Source organism: Propithecus coquereli, unplaced genomic scaffold (assembly GCF_000956105.1).
Source record: "Propithecus coquereli isolate 6110/MARCELLA unplaced genomic scaffold, Pcoq_1.0 Scaffold205, whole genome shotgun sequence".
In the NCBI taxonomy this organism is placed as follows: domain Eukaryota; kingdom Metazoa; phylum Chordata; class Mammalia; order Primates; family Indriidae; genus Propithecus; species Propithecus coquereli.
The window spans coordinates 4,605,304-4,611,261 of NW_012145523.1; the positions used below are offsets into that span (position 1 = coordinate 4,605,304).

Genomic DNA, 5,958 nt, shown 5'->3' on the forward strand with positions numbered 1-5,958 from the left:
TTTAGGAGGTGTGTTAGGAAGAATATTTGCATCACCAAGTGGAATAATGAATCTCCCTTGGAAATCTGAAAAAATAGCCTCAAGGCTACCTTCTCGAGGTGGTTTAAATGTGGGAAGGAGAGAGAAAAGATCAAATGACTCTGAAGGTTCTTTACACTTGTGACTCCAGAGTAGTATCACTCAAAGATGTCAACTGCTCTAATATAAACAAAAATAATTTAAAGATACTCAATGAGGCCTCATATTCAGCTGGGATTTGCCACCATTCCTCACACTAATGAAGTGGGATTTAAAAGCATCACTGATCAGAGGCCAGTGTGGCCTATGCCCAATCAGCTGTGGTAAGAATTGTGGGGAAGCAAGAGATCCCAAATGACAAACACAAATCAGTCACTATTTCTAACCACCTAGCTTCTAAGTCTCCAAAGGGAGCTTTACCTGATATAAATAAGCATCCAGTCAGAATTCCTCTTCTTTGGAAGTTATCTTAGCATCTTTAGGCAATTCAATAATAATGCATAATACTTCCATTCAATAATTTCATGCTGCTTTCATATTTATCACCTTGCTTGTCTTCACAATACCCATTCCACGCCACCCCCCAACAGGTGGCAGGCTGACTTCAGAGGCAGAGAGACTAAGATCCTGAAAGCCCGTGTGCTTTTCCCGATGGTCACGCCAGAACTGTCCCCACAGCTCGCCTGCCTTGAGGTCTTTCCACAAGGCTACACGACCAATAGATGCCTGGTTTCTATTTCCACATTTCAGCTCAGAAGACCACATAAAGGAATGACATATTTGCTCTTACCCTTGCCTATGTGTCTCCTGGTATTTTCTATCGTTGAGTTTCTGTTTACATTTGAAAGAAGTCCAAGACAGAATCTGTTCCTGTTATTGGAAGGGTCAGTGAACCCATCTATGAGCACACTTCGCGAGGAGGCCTGGAACGTCTCCCCAACGCGGTTGTTCAGTTCATAGTAGGCGACCGAGCACCAGTGCTGGGGCTCCTCGTAACAAACTGGCCGGAAGTCTGCAAGAAACAAACCAGATGGCACGTCACTACTGTCGTACCCGGGCTTCGTAGCTCATGACTCCACCTGGAGACTCACATTAATGCTTTTAGCCAGAAAGGTGGCCTCATGACGCAACTATGCGGCTTTGCAATCTTTTAAAGCCTGTCACTTTTCACGGAAGCTGTTTGGGGTTAGCTCATTTGGTTTGCAGGGCTGAGGGGCAGAGGCCAGGATCCTTGCTAGTTGTCCATGGCTAGAGCATTTGTAAACATGTGTATCGGCAATGAGGGGGCCGGGAGAAAAGACAGCGTGAACAGATCAATGTGAAAAATCATCAGCCCTAAAGCAAGCACAGCTAAAAGGAAGTTGGCAGGTCACCTCCTCTTTACATACTAAAGATAGCGTATTACTGTTACTGTGCCAAACTGAATCCCTGTGGCAAGAAGTGTCATTTTATAACAAACTAAAGATGAGAAATAATAGTTTGGATATGATAAAAACTACGTCAAAAACACAGAATAGAACTTTAAATTACTTAAGAAAAAAAAAACCTTCCACATAGAGGGGCTCACATTCTCCTTCGTGTACATACGGGACATCTAGTTATATATGGCATAAAAATATTTTAAAGCTGGATATTTCATTAGGAAACCTATGGATATTATGTTTTCACTCCAAATTTTAAAGTTAAGAAGTTTCCTATAACAAACCAAAGTTTGGAGTTCTTTTCTTCTTTGCCACCCACACGCTTTCTCTGCCTTTCCATTGATTATATATTATCCTTCTTTTCCTGAAATATCTTAGCAATTCTACAGTGTGTTCCTATATGCACTAAAACATAAATGTATAAAATAAATGAAGAGGTTATTATTTGGCTTACAAAAGGATCATCACTTATAAAAGAATTCACTCCTGGATTTTAAACAGTAAACTCCTTTAGACCCCGTCTACTCAAAATGTGGTTCGTGGAACAGTAGCCAGGAGCTTCTTAGGAATGCAAATTCTTGGACCCCACCCCAGATCTAAAGAATTAAAGTCTGCATTCTATAAAATCACCACACGGTTTATACGAACATTAAAGTTGAGCAACACTTATCTAGCCTATTATAAGCTGCAAATAAAATTTCGTAAAGACCTTATTATGTATATTTCTAAGAGCACCCCCTGGCCAAATGAAAGATACCACTATAAATCTATAGTAAAAACACAAATAGAACAAAATCTCTAACTTCTCAAGTTCCCAATTCCACACTAAACATCAGGAACTACAAACTTCTAAATGACAGGTTAAAATTAAAAATTAACTTATTCTAGTAAGGAGGAGGATAAAACATCCATTCTACAGCACTTAGGAATGCTGAAGTTAAAACGCAAAACCATGCTATCTGCTTCTTAAAACATGCAGATGAGCAGGCCAACACATTTTTTTTATTTTGTTTTGTTTGGGGGTAACAGGAAACACTTTTGGAAAACAGCTACATTTAAATTGTTCATCTGCAATTTACCTCCATTTGGTATCGATAGCACTAAATGTCTATCAGTTGTGGCATCTACAGGTCGGCCATTCTGGGTCCCTGGCGCTTCTGGGGCATGATAAGGCAGGGGTGGTGTGTCAGCTAAAAGAAAGCAGTAGAACAAAGGAATCGTCAAGCTGATAAACTACACAAAGATGGTCGGACCCAACATTTTTTGGGTTAAACTTCTGGGCTTGGTGGACAGTGTTACTGCTACAGAGACCATATAAATGTGACAAGGCTCTTCTAAGTGACATTGTGAGTGTCCTACAGAAGAAACTGGCTGTTCTGAGATCCTCACTAAAAGGTCGATTAGTTTTCCCTGACTTATGAGTTATTATTTCAAATGACTTCATGAGAAGATTTTCAAATCTAGGAGCTGTTCTTCTAGCTTTTCTTAATAGCAGATAGTTTGTTATTCTTGCAAAACACAGAGAAAGCTAAACCTTCCTTGAAGTGAGCTTAATTTTCAGCTCCTATGTTGCCATGGATAGCAAAATGGCCACAGGGACGCTCTGTCCCTGAGACACTTCAAGATATGCCCCAAAACACAGAATAGTTGAAACCTAATTATAACCTTGTGCCCAGGGCACAGCCCTTCTCCCCGAATATCAGAATATCGGTTCTGTGATTGGATAGTGATCATGGTTAGGCAAAGGGGCTACATTCAGCAGATAATATCTTATCAGGAAGTAATTCGTAACACGATAAAAACTCATGAGGCAGAGGGAAAACTCCTAAGGGAGGATCTTAGAACAACTGCTTCCTTCAGTATACATTTCAGAATGGTCTTCTTACATTAGCGGTGGAATTCAGTGGCATAAAAGTTTGGGTCAACCTGCCTTTGTTGAATTTAACCATGCCCAAGTAGTTCTCACATTTAAGTGCACAAAAACTGCCAGTGGAGCTAAAAATGCAGATTCCTGGCCCCACACCCAGAAATTCTGATTCAAGGGATCAGTGGCTGGACGTAGCCATGTACTTTTTTGTAGTACAAAAAAGACGTAGCGGACGTGGCCACTGTGCATGGCCACCATGTACATTTTAACAGGCCTTGATGGCAATAGCAATGTAGGGGTTCATGGACCACACTAGAAAACCATGGATAAGGTATTTTCTTGTGAGAAAATGTACTGGGACCCTGGTGAAAAAGTCATGTAGCCAGATGGCCCTTCTGTGGGTCCTTCGGTGAATCTACCTGGAAAATTAAGGGGCTGAACAATGAATTACCATATGATGCAGCAGTTCCACTCCTAGGCACATAACCAAAGGAACTCAAAGCAGGGACACAGACAGAAACACAGCAGTGTTATTCACAACATCCAAAAGGTGGAAACAATCCAAATATCCAACAACCGATGAATGCATTTTTTGAAATGTGGTATCTCCATACAACAGAATGTTGTTCAGTCACAAAAATGAAGTACCGATACATGCTACAACATGGATAAAGTGTGAAAACACTTTGCTCAGTGAAATAAGCCAGACACAAAAGGACAGACATTGTATGAATATTTGCACCTATTCTAGGAGGTGCCTAGAATAGGCAAATTTATGGAGACAGAAATTAGATTAGCGGTCACCAGGGGCTGGGAAGTGGGAAATGGGGAGCTATGACTTAGTGAGTACAGAGTTTCTGTTTGGAGTGATGACTTGAAAATAGACAGTGGTGAGGGCTGCACAACATTATGAATGCACTTAATGCCACTGAATTCTACTCTTAAAAATAGTTAAAACGACAAATTTTGTGTTAGATATACTTTACCACAACTTAAAAGAATTACTGTAATATACGAAAAAGCCATCAAATTATGCACTCGAAACGGATGAATTGTATGGTATGTGAATTATATATAAAGCTGTTTAAAAACTTTATGGGCTGAACTAGCTAATCTCAAAAGTTCCTTTCACTCTTGTTCATATCTACGGGTCTGTTACTCAGGTTGGCATTTTGCTGTGAGTCATTCAGAAAAGAATTATTCTCTTTGAAATGAAAGGGGCTATGCCTTCCGTGAGAAATTAACCAGCTTCGGCGTGGCTGTCGGGGCTTGCCTTTCCTGGGTGGGAAGAGAAGAAAGATTATCAACCTGTCAGTGCGACCAGGGCAGGAATTCAGAGTCAGTACAGGAAGTCCTTACAGCATAGATGTGTGGTATGTAAATATATATCTTGCAACATAATTACGCTCCCATCCCTTAACCATGGCTCTGTCCTCAAATGACTTCTCTTTCTGTTGTGCCTCTTTCTCAGTGAACTCAGCCGCTTGCAAGACTTCAGCCATCTGCTCCCACACCGGGTGAATGACTCCCGAGCTTCCGTCTCTGCTTTCGCCCCACATCAGGTCCCCGAGTCCCCCTCCTCTAATTCACTGCCTTCTTTCCAAGCCCACATCCCTGCTTTAGTAACCCTTAAAATCACTTGCCTGGTTCCCTGGTAAAAAGGTTACTTGTTTCCATGATTGTTCTCAATTGTCACTGCCTCTTCCAGGTCAGAGACCCCAGAGTCCCTCCCTAACCTCGGGGGATACATTCCAAGCCCCCCAGTGGATGCCTGAGACCACGGATAGTATTGAACCCTGTATATACTATTTTTTTACTATACATGTATACCTGTGATAGAGTTTAGTTTATAAATTAGGTGTAGTTTGCAAGAGATGAGCAACAATAACTAATAACAGAATAATTATAACAACATGCCAGTGTCACTATCTTGTGCTCTGGAACCATTATTAAGTCAAATAAGGGTTACCTGAACACAAGCGCTGCAATACCACGACAGTTGCTCGATCACAGAGATGCCTACTAAGGGACTTGGGGGAGGGTAGCGTGTACAGTGTGGATATGCTGAACGAGGGGACGATTCAGGTCCTAGGTGGGACAGCGCAGGATGGTGCAACATTTTATCATAATACTCAGATTAGGACAGCAAGCAATTTAAAACTTGTGAATTGTTTATTTCTGGAATTTTCCATGTACTATTTTCAGACTGCAGTTGACCTCAGGTAACTGAAACCGAGAGGGGTCTTAATCATCATTGCACGTCTAGCACTGGCACAGTGCTGGATGCTTAGCAAATGCTCCATCATTACTCACTGAGTCAATAAAACCTACCCTACGGTCCTGAGCGCTAGTCCCATGTTCCAAACGCCTGTGTGGTAGTTTATCTACTCGATAAGCAACTGAGGAGCAAGCACTGCGTTTCAGGCTCTGTGCTGGACGTAGAAAAGGGAAGACTCACAGTTTAATTGGAGAAATAGACACACAAGGAATTGTTAATATATAATGTAGTATAATAAATGTAACTTGCTCAGGGGGCAGAAAACAACTAAATAACTCAAAAGGAAAGAGGCAACTCCCTTTATCTTCCCACATTTTATAAGTTCTTTGAGGACAGGAATAATTTTTTGTAATCTTTTAATTCCCCTTTCAGCA

At 41.2% G+C, this 5,958-nt stretch overlaps 1 protein-coding gene across 1 annotated transcript in view; it reads right to left on the reverse strand.

Annotated features, from left to right (window-relative positions):
- The window catches only part of SMAD9 (SMAD family member 9), a 38,567-nt gene that overhangs the window by 25,366 nt on the left and 7,243 nt on the right, over positions 1-5,958 (reverse strand). The window lies entirely within an intron of this gene.